Here is a 19,316-nt window from a genome sequence, read left to right as displayed (position 1 = left end):
AATAACTCATAACTAATGAAATAATTTATATTCATTATAAAGATATTATTAAAGGCAATGTGTAATTCTTCTATACTGGGGGCATACTGAATTTTATGTTAAAGACAAAACTGTACGTTATAGAAGAAGAAACTCTATAATTTGCTGAAGTAAATTCTAAGTGTGGTTTTATTATGCAAGATGGTCACTTTCATTTCAAAGAAGGCAAAGAGATGTTTATCATGCATCATAACCACTGAAGATGGATGGACCATTTTCTGGATTAAACAATGATGGTGTAATTTGTGGATATACGTATATATATAAAGAGAGAGATACACACACACACACACACACACATATACATGTATGTATATCGCCTCTCTCCATCATACTAATCATTATCATGTAAAGGAGACTAAGAAAAAAAAAAAGATAACCAGTACCAGAAGGGTTATTTGGATCTACCTTTGTGCTTTTTTCCTAGGATTATGAATATAGTGTCAGTCTCATGACCAGATTTGTAAAATGCATGTGTTCATGGTAAAAGACTTGATTTTCCTCGATTCCTTCTTGAATTTTTTTTACCTCTTCATGTTCATAGCTGCAATATAATTAGTCCAGCTTTTCTTCTTTGTTTTGTTTTCCTGAGGTGCCTCAAAGTCCACTAAAGAAAGAGAGGGTGAGGGTGAAAAACTGGCCCTCCCGGCACTCATCCTTGTCTCGTGGGATACTAATAAATGTTTAAAAACTAGCTCTCTGGAGAAAAAGCCTTCATTTTTAGCATTGGCTGACTTCTGTGATGTAAATACACCCAACAAGGGCAATTTCAAGCTATCAGTGTGACATCACTGATCACAGAGTTGGGAAGAGATGTACAAAGCACACCACTGTACATTACTTCCATCGTGCAAACTGGATGTAAATAACCCCAAAGCATAGATAAGAGTAAAGTGTAGTAAAGTAATGAGGAAGTGATAGGTTTCAAATTTTACCTTTTTCACCAGAAATTATTTAATCCTAAGTTTATATAATTTAATTTTAACAATGATTGTGTTTAACAATGGGCTCATAAAATTCCTTAAAAAATTAACAGTTCATTTTAGGAACCAGCATAAGCAGGCTCCAGCACACCCCTGCCCTCGTCCCTGAAAGACCAATGAAAACATCTTTCCTTTTGCATATCTTTGCCTTTGCATACTATACCAAGATGCCACGCAAAATTTTGTTTTTAAAAATGGATCTTGGAAATGGATTGTATTAAAAAGTTTGAAACCACTGATCTAATTAGACTTCATTATAGTGGAATTTGTAGATCATCCTCATTTATACAATTTGGGCTGCTATCAGAAAACACAAGTTTCCTAGACAGGAGATCTACTGAATCAGAAGTGTGTGTGTTGAAGGGTGAGGGGAAGGGTTTCTGCATTTTAAACAAGTACCTGCCTTAAGGGATTTCAAAGCTCCTTAAAGTCTGAGCATTTCAACTCTGGCCTTCAACTTCTCCTTTCTCCAAGCTGATAACCTCCACCTGCTGACTCAGACACATCCAGCTTCAGTTCCAGGACAGTAGAACAATGAGCAGATTCAGTCCCACCTGTAGCTGAGGTTCAGCTTTCTAGACCTGGCATCTCATACGCCCAGAACAACTCTTTGACTACATCAAAGCTAAGGATAATCAGAAAATGCCCCAACAATCACTAACCAATATGCAAGGGGCAAGCTCCTGCTCCCTTTATCGTAGGTAGAGAAGTTAATTTCTTCCATAAGAACAGAAAATCTGTTTAATCTCATTCATAGAGGTATTGAGATTCCTGACTTAGGTTCCTAAGCAAAGAGGCCTCTTGTTAAACTAGCAGAGTTGAAGGGTTTAGCTAGTGCCTGTCACGTGGTATATACTCAATGAATATTTATTATTAAACAAACAAATGAATAAATGAAGGTATGAATGAATAAGCACATGAAAGAATTTACCCAAGATTTTAATGGAAATAATCTTGAAACTCTTCCTTGCCTTTTCTCTAACAAAACTTCCAAATTAAGAGACCATTTGGAGATTTTTTTAAACTGACAATGTTTCCTTTAAGTACCATGATATTTGATTTCAATTTGATTTGATTAGCACTCAAATGAAACACAAATATGTTTTTTTCTTTATTTGAAGTACAAAAAAGAAAACTCAACTTGGAAATATTGAAATATATACATCTCTGGAAAAATAGATGTTGATACTACCGCCATGGACATATACATATATATATTCTTTGCAACATTTAGACTCATTTATGCATAAAAGATAAAAATCTATGGTCAGCTTCATATTTTTAAAGGATGCATATTGTTTAAAGTCAGTACGAAACATTTCTTCACATATAAATCCCTTTTGTGTGTCTTCAACGTTACCCATGTAAAAATAGACAATGATCTAGTTAATAGCTACTGCCTCTCAGCTAAAACACAAAACAGTCTGTCAAATAGATTTCTCTGAAAGATGAGAAATGTTTAAGTAGGAGGAACTTGAGTCACTACACCAAAAACCCCCCACAAAATTTCTTATCGTTTATCTCGGAACAAAGTTATTTGTAGAAGACACAAGTAATTTCTCCCAGTTCCATTAAGATTAGATGTCATATGATCTCAAGTTAATTTTCTGAAAATACAAAATTGTTCTTCAATACTTTTTAACCTACCATTACGTACTTTTCAATGTATTTGAAACATTCATTTGTATTCAATATGAAGCGTACTTTCTATAAAATGTTCAGGAATCATGAAGATCATTCTCTTAGAAACTATCAATTTCACATAGTTTTCCAGTGGACTGAGTGATGTTTTTGACAACTTTAGAAAACTAACGAAGGCCACCATTTTCTATGTGAAAGAGCAACATAATAAACGAAATAGCAACTGGGCCCGTGAGCCACAACTGCTGAGCCTGCGCGTCTGGAGCCTGTGCTCCGCAACGGGAGAGGCCGCGACAGTGAGAGGTCCGCGCACTGCGATGAAGAGTGGCCCCCGCTTGCCACAGCTAGAGAAAGCCCTTGCACAGAAACGAAGACCCAACACAGCCAAAAATAAATAAATAAATAAATAAATTTTAAAAAATAAAATAAACGAAATAAGTAGATTTCAATGTTGAATGTTACTGGGAGTATATATTCCAACTGCATAATGTTAGAGGGTTTTTTAATGAGATTAAACTAAAATGACCTCAGGGGAAAGATACATTAGATTTAGGTTGGTTGCCAAAGCAGCTATATCTTAAAATAGTACTCTTATTTAGACAGTTACACTATTACCTGGCAACATTTGCTCTATATTTATCTAAGTTATGCCCATTTGATTTAGTTTTGTTTATTATTTAAATTTACAGTGTTTGCTAATAAAATGTATGCCCAGTGCTCTGATTTGCATTTTCTCTGAATCTAACACACATTTCCTAATTGTTCCAGACCGCAGTTGCTGATCAATTAGAGGTTTTATTTTACTGCCAACAAACCTTGAGGGCTAAGGTAAAGCTCTTCTCTGTGATCTCAATTTTTCCCTTTCAAACATTCAATAAGAAAATATTCTAGAACTTGGAGTTGAGGAAAAACCAGAATTACATTTGGAAATGCCAGAAGTTTTTAAGATTGCTTAATAAAATTTGTTGAGGTATCAGCTTTGTTCACTTAACAAACTGAAGTTCCTCTGAAGTGTTTTTTAGGCTCATCAGAGAGAAATACATCGTTGTGAGATACAGAAGCTTAATTGTAGATTCCCTCCAGGAAAAACTGGGAAGTCAAGGAAATGTGTTTTTCTTTTTTAAATCCCCTTCTTAGCTCTCCTTTCTCAGCATTTACACCCAATCTCTTCCCATGCTTTCCACAGAGTTCCACTGGATGGTTGAATCCATCTCCTAGCTGCTGATCTAGAACTTATCTTCTGCCTGGGAACTATTTCCACTGAGAACTTGAAACACTTGAAGACAAAGCTTATTTTGAATTCTGCTTTGTACGCTTTACCTCATAAGACCCTATAATTTGGAGACAGTGTGGCCAAATGACCAACAACCCTAACCTAGGTTCGAATCCCAGTGCTGCCACTTCTTCCCTGTGGGGCAGTGGGGCCCATTACCTGGTCTCTCTAAGCATCAGTGGTCTCCTTGGTAAAATGAGGATAATTATACAATCCAATGACCTTATCACTTTTTCATTATGCAACACGCCCCCACCCCAACCATGCCCTCCTTTGTTTCATTAGTTTACACTCCGTGGGTCTTCTTTTTAATCACTCCCTTGTCAAACCTGATAACTCCACCCCTTCTCCTTTGGCAAACTCTGAACAGAGTAAAAGAAAACCTTCTCCCAACCCCAGACCAGCAACCAAGCAACCAGCCATGGGAAGAAAACCAAACACAATTGTGTTGGCCAGTTCCACTTTAAATTCATGACATCAAATCTCAACTGGTCAGTCCACACTGCTGACATATATTATGATCTCTTTCTATAATCTGGAATAACTATTGTTCATCTTTCCCCCTCTCTTCAAACCCTCAATACTTCATCCTCCAAGCCATTACACTCTGGTGATGATCTTTTCTCACACGTCTCATCTTCCCAGCTCCGAACTGACTGACACGTCTGCATCCACACCCACTCCCTCCATCTTTGCTCATCTTACCAAGATTGAAGTACCCTCTGCTGTTTTGCCTACTCAAAGGCTTGCACTCTTGCAAGTTTCCACTCTCTCTTCTGCATCATAAATCACCCCCTTTGTACTGCATTATTTCTAAAAGTTGCAGTATCACTCATGTTCAAAAACAAACAATGAACAAACAGTAAAACATCCCTCAAGCCTACCACCTCCTAAAGTTTTACTATCCACTTCTTTGCTCCAATTCAGAGCAAAATTTCTCAAAAACATCATCTACATTCAGTCTACTCAATCTCCCAACTTCCTCTCCATCATCACGCTCCCTCCCATGGCGGTCACTTTGCTGCTGTTATTCTACTATATCTTTCATCAGCACATGACATAGTTAACAGCATCCACTCTACCCCCTTGACCTCTGTAACACTAAACCTGTGTTTTTTCCTACTACTCTTGTTCCTTCTCATCTGACCAAACTCTAAATGTGTAGTGTCCTAAGATCTATATTTTTTCCAACTATAATCTCTCCCTACATGTCATCAATATGACAGTGACTCCTAAATATCTCTTGGCCAGTCATCAGACCTCTAGTCTTATATACCAACTTGTCTACATGACTGACATCCCTAATCATATGTCTAATAATTATCTCAAATTCAACACGTCCAAAAACTAATTGATTGTTCTCTCTAAACCAATTTTTTTCTCCAATCATCCTTATCTCATTAAACAACTCCACAATTCACTCATCTTTCTGTAGCAAAAATCTGGTCTCTGTCCTTGATTCTTCTCTTTCCCGTGTGTGTGTGTGTGTGTGTGTGTGTGTGTGTGTTTAATACAACCCACTAGCCAATCTTCTTGGCTCTAGACACAACACATATGATTTTTTCCACTTCTCTCTTCAACTGCTCTGATGACTCCCAGGTTTCAACTACAATCATCTTATATAGATCACTCAACTGTATCCTAACTGGTCTCCTGGCTTCCACTCTGCCCTATCCCCAATAATTTTCCTCATAGCAGCCAATTTGATCTTTTAAAAAGTTGAATGAGATTATTCCCCTTTCAAAACCCTTTTCATTGTTCACAGAATGAATCCCAGTGTTTACCATGCCCTATAAAGCCCCTATGATCTAGCTCTGACCCAGGGATCTATAATCCACTCATATTGCTATTATTTCAAGTTCACAATCATGCACACATGGGTCCCTTCTCAAGGTTTTTGCACTAGTTGTTAACTTTACTTGGAATGATTTATTTTAAGTGTGACAAAACTGGCCCTTTTTCATATTCTTGTCTCAGCTCGTGTCATCTTCTTAAAAGGCCCTTCCCTGACAATCTGATTTAAATTAGCTCTCTCTGTGTCATATCACTGTGCTTAATTTAGAAGGACATCTGACTGCCTTCATTGTAGCTTTTCCAGCAATAAGCTCAGTAATCATTGGTTTAACAAATAATACTTATAGTGTTGTTATAAGGAGTAAATAGGGCTTTCATTACTTAGCACATTGCCAGCCACGAAACACCTGCTGAAAAAGTTAGTTACTGTCATTATTATTATTATTGTTATAGTTATAATTAGGTGCTCCTTAAATATGTGTCAAGAATGTTAATGACAATAACTCATGCTAATATCTTAAACCTTTCAGATGAAAGATTTGTTTTTCAACAGTTGTTTTGTAAGATAAATAACATTTTAAGCTAAACTAGTGAATTAAATGAATATTTCAACATCTCTTAAATCAAATCACATAGTTAGCAACTGCTTTTATCTACTGGTAGGACTGAATCTCTTCATGTCCTCTAACTAATCAACCATTCCAACTATAAGGGCAACTTCCACGAACTAAATTAAAATCAGAGACCTGATCACTAGACCTAGGTTCATTTCATTTAAGCCCATTATTAAACCTACCACTTTTCAAAAATGTATGGCTTGAGCTTTTCCTTCAGAGCCAACCAGAATTGGATCCATAGGAAATGTGTGTGATGAAGTACATATTACAAGGTGATATTAAAGTAGGACTAGAACTCCAAAGAGAATGGTAGTCTATCACATAATTTAGACTCTTTGTCATAGCCTTTGTGCAGGTATACTAAGTGGCAGTGACTAGAATACACTTGGAAAGAGCAAAATATATTAACCTCAAAACACACAATAGCAAAAAATGATGCACTTAAGTATTTGAAGTATGAAGATGAGAACTTCTAGAAAATGTTTTTCTATCCTGTTTACATTATAAAATTTCATATAGACATGGAGATTTAATCATGTCTCTAACTTATTCGAATCATGTAATAGACACCTTTGATGGTTCTTAATTCCCTATTCTTTAGTTACGTACATAGGCACTTTTTTATAAAGACTGTTCCTAGATTTACTTCTAGCTCTTCATAAATTTTTCTTCTTTCACTAACTCAATTTATATTTTTACTTCAAATTAATTCAGGTAACAATGTAGGGGATGCAGTTACTCAATTTGTGGAGTATGTTGTTCTGGTTTGGAATGTATATCATGATGCTAAGGTAAGAGACTGAAAAAGTTTTAAAGATAGTATTTACTACAAAATGCTTTTGTACAAAGAAATCATTTGGGCAAAGGAGAACTAGACAAACACTTTTCACAGCCTTTTGTATCTTCAATAGGGGACTTATTATTCTAACACTTTTAAAAAATATCATTGCTTGGAAAAGTACCATGAGATAAGTATCTAAGAAAATGAGTGATAGTAGGATATAAAGATATGCTTCGAATTTTCAGAGTATTCTCTTCTTCAACTTATTTGCAGAATGTATTTAAATGGCATGATACATTTATATTATTTAAAAATTGGTTATCCAAATTTTTTACTGTCTTAATATCCTTCCCATTCAGAGTTTATCCATTTATTGTGTTTTCACTAAAAAAGCTGACTTATTGGAACTTCAAAAATAAATCAAAGGATCAATTTAACTACTGGCTAGGAGCTCTGATCTAAATTATAATGGGATATACAACTGTTGCTGGTGACCAAAATTATGTTTCCCAAAGTTACTCCAGAATAATCTCATGCATATATTTCTGGTTCTTTATTGTTAACTATGACAGATGGCTTTATCAGTAGATTTAAAAAAAATAGTACATCAGTGTGGGACTTTGGAACAGAAGTATTCTGAAAGCAGTATCAATAATGGGAAGGGAGGAATTTCTTCCCAGCCAGTTAAAGCATCTTCCTATATTCTTAACCACTGTGGTTCATTAATTAAATCCTTCATTTCCCTGTGAAAGTGAAGACCTAATGTTTTAAAAGTGTTTTATTTCTCTATTAAGATAACTTGAAAAGGCAATAATAAATTTTTCCGTGAATTGGTATCCTCACTCTTTTATAAAATAAGTCAGGAAACAGAAAGTATAATGATCATTGCCAGGGCCTGGAAGAAGGGGAGGAATGGGGTATTATTATACAATGGGTATAATGAAGATGAGAAGATGAAAGAGTTCTGAAAATTAATGGTGATTGTTGGACAACAATGTGAATGTACCTATGCCTATAAACTGTACATTTAAAAATGGTTAAAATGGTAAATTTTATGTTATGTATATTTTACCCCAATTAAAAAATGTATTTTTCAAAAAGTAAGTAGGACAGCAGCTATCTGAAGATGGGTTCTAAACAAATTACAGACACAGTTTTATTTTTGAGGGAGTCTCATGAATTATTACATGTTGCCTTATTTTAATATAATTTAAAAGCATATCAAGTCTAGCCTACAAATTCTAGACAAAAAAAAAAGAAAGACTAGACTATAAGAATTATCAGGAAACATTCCCTTCCTTATAATTATGCTCCTACCCTCTCACCCTTCCCAAAACACTTTCATTCATTGCTCCCTGGACATTATCTATGCTCAGAAAACAGTTATATAATGAATCAATCACGGAATCAGTAACTAAAAAACAAAAAAACAAAAAAACAAGAGATCGGTACCTACTTGAATTGAATTCAAGACATTATATTCAAGCAGAAATGTTCTGTGTACTAGCTAGCTCAGAGTCTCTTCCCTCCGCCGTCACTGAACTGCCCCGGAGCCCAAGGGGAGGGTGGCCTCACTGAGGCTGCCAGCTCTGGAGGGGTCCCAACAGCCAAAGCCGCAACAGTCCTGGGACGGTGGGCCAACTGTTTCAACAACTAACTTAAAGACAAAATGGAAAAACAAGGAGGTTTGTGCCTGAGATCATGTTGATGTGAAACCAGGGATGGCCACCTTGTGCCAGAGTGAGTACAGAGGAGGAGCTTCAAGATGGTGGAAGAGTAACAAGTGGAGATCACCTTCCTCCCCACAAATACATCAGAAATACATCTACATGTGGAACAACTCATACAGAACACCTACTGAATGCTGGCAGAACACCTCAGACCTCCCAAAAGGCTCTTGGTGCTCCGGTCAGGCATCAGGGCTGTGCCTTTGAGGTGGGAGAGCCAAGTTGAGGACACTGGTCCACCAGAGACCTCCCAGCTCCACGTAATATCAAACAGCGAAAATCTCCCAGGGATCTCCATCTCAACGACAAGACCCAGCTCCACTCAACGACCAGCAAGCTACAGTGCTGGACATCCTGTGCCAAACAACTAGCAAGACAGGAACACAAACCCACTCACTAGCAGAGTGGATGCCTAAAATCATAATAAGGGTCACAGACACCCCAAAACACACAAGCAGACGTGGACCTGCCCACCAGAAAGACAAGATCCAGCCTCATCCACCAGACCATACACACTAATCCCCTCGACCAGGAAGCCTACACAACCCACTGAACGAACCTTAGCCACTGAGGGCAGACACCAAAAACAATGGGAACTACAAAACTGCAGCCTGTGAAAAGGAGACCCCAAACACAGTAAGTTAAGCAAAATGAGAAGACAAAGAAACACACAGCAGATGAAGAAGCAAGGTAAAAACCTACCAGACCTAACAAATGAAGAGGAAATAGGCAGTCTACCCAAAAAAGAATTCAGAATAATGACAGTAAAGATGATCCAAAATCTTGGAAATAGAATGGACAAAATACAAGAAACGTTTAACAAGGACCTAGAAGAAGTAAGGAGCAAACAAACAGTGATGAACAACACAATATATGAAATTAAAAATTCTCTAGAAGGGATCAATAGCAGAATAACTGAGGCAGAAGAACGGATAAGCGACCTGGAAGATAAAATAGTGGAAATAAAAACTGCAGAGTTGAATAAAGAAAAAAGAATGAAAAAAATTGAGGACAGTCTCAGAGACCTCAGGGACAATATTGAACGTACCAACGTTCGAATTATAGGGGTCTCAGAAGAAGACGAGAAAAAGGAAGGGACTGAGAAAATATTTGAAGAGATTATAGTTGAAAACTTCTCTAATATGGGAAAGGAAATAGTTAATCAATTGCAGGGAGCACAGAGAGTCCCATACAGGGTAAATCCAAGGAGAAACACACCAAGACACATACTAATCAAACTATCAAAAATTAAATACAAAGAAAAAATATTAAAGGCTGCAAGGGAAAAACAACAACTAACATACAAGGGAATCCCCATAAGGTTAACAGCTGATCTTTCAGCAGAAACTCTGCAAGCCAGAAGGGAGTGGCAGGACATATTTAAAGTGATGAAAGGGAAAAACCTACAACCAAGATTACCCTACCCAGCAAGGATCTCATTCAGACTTGATGGAGAAATTAAACACTTTAAAGACAAGCAAAAGCTAAGAGAATTCAGCACAACCAAACCAGCTTTATAACAAATGCTAAAGGAACTTCTCTAGGCAGGAAACACAAGAGAAGGAAAAGACGTACAACAACAAACCCAAAACAATTAAGAAAATGGTAATAGGAACATACATAGAGATAATTACCTTAAATGTAAATGGATTAAATGCTCCAACCAAAAGACATAGACTGGCAGAATGGATACAAAAACGAGACCCATATATATGCTGCCTACAAGAGACCCACTTCAGACGTAGGGCCACATACAGACTAAAAGTGAGGGGATGGAAAAAGATATTCCATGCAAATGGAAATCAAAAGAAAGCTGGAGTAGCAATTCTCATATCAGAAAAAATAGACTTTAAAACAAGGCTATTACAAGAGACAAAGAAGGACACTACATAAATATCAAGGGATCAATCCAAGAAGAAGATATAACAATTGTAAATATTTATGCACCAAACATAGGAGCACCTCAATACATAAGGCAAATGCTAACAGCCATAAAAGGGGAAATCGACAGTAACACAATCATAGTAGGGGACTTTAACACCCCACTTTCACCAATGGACAGATCATCCAAAATGAAAATAAATAAGGAAACACAAGCTTTAAATGATATATTAAACAAGATGAACTTAATTGATATTTATAGGGCATTCCATCCAAAAACAACAGAATACACTTTGTTCTCAAGTGCTCATGGAACATTCTCCAGGACAGATCATATCTTGGGTCACAAATCAAGTCTTGGTAAATTTTAGAAAACTGAAATCATATCAAGTATCTTTTCAGACCACAATGCTATGAGACTAGATATCAATTACAGGAAAAAATCTGTAAAAAATACAAACACGTGGAGGCTAAACAATACACTACTTAATAACCAAGAGATCACCAAAGAAATCAAAGAAGAAATAAAAAAATACCTAGAAACAAATGAAAATGAAAACACAATGACCCAAAACCTATGGGATGCAGCAAAAGCAGTTCTAAGAGGGAAGTGTATAGCAATACAAATCTACCTTAAGAAACAAGAAACATCTCAAATAAACAACCTAACCTTACACCTAAAGCAATTAGAGAAAGAAGAACAAAAAAACCCCAAAGTTAGCAGAAGGAAAGAAGTCATAAAGATCAGATCAGAAATAAACGAAAAAGAAATGAAGGAAACGATAGCAAAGAACAATAAAAGTAAAAGCTGGTTCTTTGAGAAGATAAACAAAATTGATAAACCATTAGCCAGACTTATCAAGAAAAAAAGGGAGAAGACTCAAATCAACAGAATTAGAAATGAAAAAGGAGAAGTAACAACTGACACTGCAGAAATACAAAGGATCATGAGAGATTACTACAAGCAACTCTATGCCAATAAAATGGACAACCTGGAAGAAATGGAGAAATTCTTAGAAATGCACAACCGTCCAAGACTGAACCAGGAAGAAATAGAAAATATAAACAGACCAATCACAGGCACTGAAATTCAAACTGTGATTAAAAATCTTCCACCAAACAAAAGCCCAGGACTAGATGGCTTCACAGGCGAACTCTATCAAACATTTAGAGAAGAGTTAACACCTATCCTTCTCAAACTCTTCCAAAATATAGCAGAGGGAGGAACACTCCCAAACTCATTCTATGAGGCCACCATCACCCTGATACCAAAACCAGACAAACATGTCACAAAAAAAGAAAAGTACAGACCAATATCACTGATGAACATAGATGCAAAAATCCTCAACAAAAAACTAGCAAACAGAATCCAAGAGCACATTAAAAGGATCATACACCATGATCAAGTGGGGTTTATCCCAGGCATGCAAGGATTCTTCAATATACGCAAATCAATCAATGTGGTACACCATATTAACAAATTAAAGGAGAAAAACCATATGATCATCTCAATAGATGCAGAGAAATCTTTTGACAAAATTCAACACCCATTTATGATAAAAACCCTCTAGAAAGTAGGCATAGAGGGAACTTACCTCAGCATAATAAAGATTATATATGACAAACCCACAGCCAACATCGTCTTCAATGGTGAAAAACTGAAACCATTTCCACTAAGATCAGGAACAAGACAAGGTTGCCCACTCTCACCACTATTATTCAACATAGTTTTGGAAGTGTTAGCCACAGCAATCAGAGAAGAAAAAGAAATAAAAGGAATCCAAATCAGAAAAGAAGAAGTAAAACTGTCACTGTTTGCAGATAACATGATACTCTACATAGAGAATCCTAATGATGCTACCAGAAAACTACTAGAGCTAATCAATGAATTTGGTAAAATTGCAGGATACAAAATTAATGCACAGAAATCTCTTGCATTCCTATACACTAATTATGAAAAATCTGCAAGTGAAATTAAGAAAACACTCCCATTTACCATTGCAACAAAAAGAATAAAATACCTAGGAATAAACCTACCTAAGCAGACAAAAGCCCTGTATGCAGAAAATTATAAGACACTGATGAACCAAATTAAAGATGATACAAATAGATGGAGAGATATACCATGTTCTTGGATTGGAAGAATCAACATTGTGAAAATGATGATACCACCCAAAGCAATCTACAGATTCAATGCAATCCCTATCAAACTACCAGTGGCATTTTTCACAGAACTAGAACAAAAAATTTCACAATTTGTATGGAAACACAAAAGACCCCGAATAGCCAAAGGAATCTTGAGAAAGAAAAACAGAGCTGGAGGAATCAGGCTCCCAGACTTCAGACTATACTACAAAGCTACAGTAATCAAGACAGTATGGTACTGGCACAAAAATAGAAATATAGATCAACGGAACAGGATAGAAAGCCCAGAGATAAACCCACGCACATATGGGCAACTTATCTTTGATAAAGGAGGCAGAATATAGAATGGAGAAAAGACAACCCCTTCAATAAGTGGTGCTGGGAAAACTGGACAGCTACATGTAAAAGAATGAAATTAGAACACTCCCTGACACCATACACAAAAATGAACTCAAAATGGATTAAAGACCTAAATGTAAGGCCAGACATTATCAAACTCTTAGAGGAAAACGTAGGCAGAACACTCTATGACATAAATCACAGCAAGATCCTTTTTGACCCAGCTCCTAGAGAAATGGAAAGAAAAACAAAAATAAACAAATGACACCTATTGAAACTTAAAAGCTTTTGTACAGCAATGGAAACCATAAACAAGACAAAAAGACATCCCTCAGAATGGGAGAAAATATTTGCAAATGAAGCAACTGACAAAGGATTAATTTCCAGAATTTACAAGCAGTTCATGCAGCTCAATATCAAAAAGCAAACAACCAAATCCAAAAATGGGCAGAAGATCTAAATAGACATTTCTCCAAAGAAGATATACAGATTGCCAACAAACACATGAAAGAATGCTCAACATCATTAATCATTAGAGAAATGAAAATCAAAAGTACAATGTGATATCATCTCACACCTGTCAGAATGGCCATAATGAAAAAATCTACAACCAATAAATGCTGGAGAGGGTGTGGAGACAAGGGAACCCTCATACACTGTTGGTGGGAATGTAAATTGATACAGCCACTATGGAGAACAGTATGGAGGTTCCTTAAAAAACTAAAAATAGAACTACCATAGGACCCAACAATCCCACTACTGGGCATATACCCTGAGAAAACCATAATTCAAAAAGAGTCATGTACCACAATGTTCATTGCAGCTCTATTTACAATAGCCAGGATATGGAAGCAACTTAAGTGTCTGTTGACAGATGAATGGCTAAAGAAATGTGGCACATATATACAATGGAATATTACTCAGCCATAAAAAGAAACGGAATTGAGTTATTTGTAGTGAGGTGGATGGACCTAGAGTTTGTCATACAGAGTGAAGTAAGTCAGAAAGAGAAAAACAAATACCGTATGCTAACACATATATGGAATCTAAAAAAATAAAAATGGTCATGAAGAACCCAGGGGCAAGATGGGAATAAAGACGCAGACCTACTAGAGAATGGACTTGAGGACACGGGGAGGGGGAAGGGTAAGCTGGGACAAAGTGAAAGAGTGACATGGACATATATACACTACCAAATGTAAAATAGATAGCTAGTGGGAAGCAGTCACATAGCATAGGGATATCAGCTCGGTGCTTTGTGACCACCTAGAGGGGTGGGATAGGGAGGGTGGGAGGGAGGGAGATGCAAGAGGGAAGAGATATGGGGATATATGTATATGTATAACTGATTCACTTTGTTATAAAGCAGAAACTAACATCACTGTAAAGCAATCGTACTCCAATAAAAATGTTAAAAAAAAAAAGAAAAAGAAATGTTCTGTGTATTATGACTGAGTACAAATACCAGTGTGAAGTTTGTGAGTGTAAATATTATTGTAAATGCCAATTTCTAATTTATCTTTACATGGAATTAATCATCTAAGGTCTCCTATGTCTCCTCTTTCTCTACATTAAATTTGAGAAATCTACCATATTTCTGAGGGGAGGACTCAGAGCTCCGGTTCCAAGTAACTCAGTGGCCAAAGTGTATTTTACGAAGGATTTAGGATGATTCAGAGAGAAACAAACAAACAAAAAATTCTTTTTCATGAGCTATCTAAGGTGTTTGTACAACACAGAAGAGGGAGATAAACATTTATAAGAATCATGGTGTGACAGTAGAAGTGGTTCCAGAACACCTACGTGAACTGTGCAGTTTCAGAGAGGTTGCCATACAGCAGGAAAGTGTTAATGCAAGTGCGCTCTGCACAGCCAAGAGAAGACAACCCCAATTTCAGAATAAAAGAAAACAAAGACATGCCTCCGCAAAAAAAACAGAAGACCTGCAAATTAACATCATAACTCTATTGGCTCTTTGTTTTTACTTCTTCCAGTTTCTCCTCTTCTCCTTATTTTGACAATTTTGCTCACAGTCGCAACCAAGTGAATATCCCAGGTGGGAATCAAATGCAAAAGCCTCACTCAGCTATCCTCTTGGCTGTCACTTCTGTTGATAAGAGAATTATCACTAGCCCAATGACAGAAGACAGAGACCTCAGTCAAAATCCTTCCTGTATATGTATGTATATGTATAACTGATTCACTTTGCTGTACAGCAGAAACTAACACAACATTGTAAATCAACTGTACTCCAATAAAAAATTAATTAAAAAAAAGGAAATAAAGTATTTCTTTAACAGTAAAAGCTTAACTGAAAAAAGAAATCCTTCCTGTATACCACATCTTCAGAAGCACAGCCCTCTGATGCTACCCAACGATACAACACTTAAGATTCCCCCTGTATGATTAAAATATTAATTAACTAATTAATTTTTAAAAGACATTAAAACATCTGGGGCCAAAACCATCAGTTTGTTTCCTGAAGGTGGAAATTGCTATTTTAATTCTCCCTTTGGGTAGTTTCTGGGTAAAGGGAATTTGCGTGATTGCTAAACTAATTTTCGAGTTATTTAAGCATGCCAAATTATGTTGAAACATGGGGAAATGAACACTTTAAGATTCAGGAAGATAACCAGTCATATCTTCTACTATTGCAGTAATGGATCACACACTATTGAACTGTGAGTGACTAACTGGGTATCCCCTTCCAGGAGTGAACAAAATGACATCCACATAGATTAAGGATAAGAATTTCAACAATAGAGAGGTGTATGGTGATATAATAAGAGGAATCCAATATTCTGTGTTTAAAGATTCTAAACTTACATAATGATCCATGCCCAGTGATATACTGGATTTTGTTTTTTCTTATTTGGATTTAATATTTCATTCCTTGCAATCACCCTATAGTGCTTAGTTGATAAATACCTGGCCTCGTGAGTGAAAGTCTATTATACATTAATCAGTATACCTGTGCCATCTTCCCTAATTTTGTAAAGATAAAATGACTGAGAAAAGGTATAACAAGTAAAAATACAGTCAAAGATGTTTGGAGCCATAAGAGATTTTAGAGCTCTCCAGCTCTCTCATTTTATCAAGGAGGAGAAAATGTCAACTTTGAAGAGTTATAACTGATTAAATGTGGTTAGATGAAAGCTGAATTGTCTCTCGCATGTTTTCTTAATAAACTGTAAGTTCCATGAAGGTAAAGACTGGGTCATGTCCCTGGCATTATATTTGCGCGCGCGCGCACACACACACACACACACACACACACACACAGTAGATATATAGTAAGTACACGGTAAAGGTTGAAAGAATAAATGAAACTGAGGCACAGTGACTTTTCAAGATCTCAAAGAGCTGCTAAAAGAGCCCAAACACCTTGAATCTCAGTATACTCTAAATGGTCTTATTCTGAGAACTTCTCTATTGGAACATAGGAAAACAGTCAAGTGACAACTTAAAAAGCTCGTTGCATTCTACAAGCTTGTGCTTATATAACAGCCAACTAATTAAGTTGTAATATTTATTTATTTAAATAATAATTAAATTTCGAAGTAAAATTTTAAGAAAATTATCCTTATAAAAGGTTTTCCTAATAAAAAGTCCCATTTTAAAGTACATACTGTAAATCACTATTTTCTCTTTTCTTGTGAAGATTTTATTTCTTGTAAAAAAAATGTTTAGTAGGAGAAATAACCACCTCATCATAACCATTACCTAAAAATAATATCTATAGGTCAAGCCATTCCTTCAAAACAAAATTTGTGTTCACAGGCAGTCTGCAGAAAGGGTATCTAGTCTGTTTTGTGATTACAGCTTTATAAAGGTAATCCAGTATAATGGGTTTTCAAGAACAATAGAGTACCAAAAACTCCTTTGGTTCTTTTATCTGAATGTATAAGGATCCCTCTGTTTTCATATCCTGTAACATGATTTCTTGGTCCAATTGGCTAATAGGTGGCCATAACCATAACAAATATCTATAAATGATAATTTTATACCTTGTATTCACTTCTCAGTTCTATGTACAGAAATCCTAGCCATCTGTGTGCAAACACCAAGAAATTTTCTCATTGACTGTCAATAAAATGGTCAATTATGTTCCATAATTACAGATATGATATAGAATAAGAACTTAAAATATGACTGTTCCTTCTATATTAAATAAAAATTCCAAGTAAAATGCATAACATTAAAGTCATAATTCTATTAGTCTAAAAGAATACAACACTTATTCAACTACAATGTTTCTTTTTTTACAAATTTTTTCCTTAAAATGGTAATCATCTGGGGCAAATATTAGTATATTTGAGAGCTTTTCTTTTGTTTCAAACAAGAGACAAATATCAAAATAGCATATTGTTATTGTTTTTCTCTGCATCAACATATTGGGAATGATAAAACAGTGCTTTGATCATCCAGTTCCTTTCCTCTTGGTAACAATCCAAGAAAAATAATTTATAATGCCTTAAAAGCTAGGAAAGAAGATAACAGAGGGAGGGAGAGGAGAGCAAGAAGCTTTCTAGTGCCTGGGCCTGCTGTATTCATTCTGAAAAGCTAATGAACAAGTTAAATTTTCTGGTAGTGCAATGTTACAGAGATAACTTCAGGAAGATAGAAGCAGGGGTGTTAATATTTGGTTGCTTCAAACACTGCAGATTTTAGAAGAGCATGGCCTGTGATATTTGATTATGTGTGTGTGTGTGTGTATATATATATCAGTTGAAAAAGTCAATTTTGCAATCCAGGAATTCCCTCCTACAGGAGGGTAATAAATTCATATTCAAAGACAGTCAGCAACCAGGGTCATTCAATAATGCCTTATTCACATTCCAGAAGAAAACATTCATCCTTTGCTAAAGTAGACATTTTATGGGATACGAGCATACACACACAAAATAGCTTATATCAATTTCTGTGTTCTGTCCTGAAGGAAAGATGTAAATCTGGTGAAACTCTAATAAAAATGAGTCATTAAAACAAGAGAAACTACAATATGGTCTCCCAGTTTCATTCATTAGCAACCTACAATAATTATAAAAATCTACTTGACTTTGATTTGGCAATCTGTTAATTAGAATAGCATATCTATAAAATATTTAATGTTGTAAATAATAATGTCATTTTTAGGGTGATGTCTATTTCTCGTTATTTTCCTTTAGCTCATTTTTCTTCCCTTAGTTCATCTATTTTTCTCCCTTCTAAGTTTAAATTTGTTTCATTCATTCTTATCCAATTAGTGCCTAAAATTATAAGAGGATAACCATTTTAGAGACATTTCACTAGCTTCAAAAGGTAAACTCATTTGACAGAGGTAAATCTGATCAAAATCACAAAATATGGCTTCATCAGAGACTTTTGCAAAATATGGCAAGAAATTTTACATTGAGTGAAGTAATAGCTACTGATGTTAAGCTAGATCCATTGCATATGCTATATTACTACTTCCTCATGACAAATAAATAAGGGACGGATTAACATGCACACTGTATGAATATATAGAAACTGAAGTTTACTGAGGTTCGAAACTTTTCTGACATCGTATACAGTTACTAAAAGAGGAAGTTAGGATTAAAAATCAGAGTATGACTTTCTCGAAGACACATATGATTTTCCTGTTGTCTTCTACAGCTTGGAGACAGGTTAGGCCAATCTCCTTACTGAGACCCAGGGAGAGCGAAATTATTTCTCTGAGCGCAGACAACCAGATGATGACAGAGGCAAGCCAGGCCAATCTTACTTTTGCTTTCCTCTACCGTGTGGTTTTTGCTTCTTTCCAATGCTGAGTGAGACACACTTGAAAAAGGAGATATTTCTAGAAAACTGATTCTGGCATTAACTCCTTATCTTCAGCTACTCCCAGCCGAATTTAAACCCTTTTGAAAGTTGTATCAACTTTTCAGGCCAGGAAAACATAAATCACTGATTAATACTGCTTCATACAGATAACCGTATCAGACCTCAAGAAGAGCCTTCCATGTCTATATTTGTAAGAGAAGAAGAGGAATGAGGATGAAATATTCAATTCAAATTAAATCTACCAGGAAACAAAGTCTCTCTTTATCCTACCTCTTGCAATTACTTTTTTCA

The 19,316-nt window shown here is 35.9% G+C and overlaps 1 protein-coding gene across 1 annotated transcript in view; it reads right to left on the bottom strand.

The window, feature by feature from the left end:
• DCC (DCC netrin 1 receptor) overlaps window positions 1-19,316 on the bottom strand; it is a 1,173,736-nt gene that overhangs the window by 303,812 nt on the left and 850,608 nt on the right. The gene's annotated exons all lie outside the window — the stretch shown is intronic.

Source organism: Balaenoptera ricei, chromosome 14 (assembly GCF_028023285.1).
Source record: "Balaenoptera ricei isolate mBalRic1 chromosome 14, mBalRic1.hap2, whole genome shotgun sequence".
Classification (NCBI taxonomy): domain Eukaryota; kingdom Metazoa; phylum Chordata; class Mammalia; order Artiodactyla; family Balaenopteridae; genus Balaenoptera; species Balaenoptera ricei.
The sequence above is the reverse complement of the archived record's forward strand: the minus strand, read 5'-3'. Positions and strand labels throughout refer to the sequence as shown.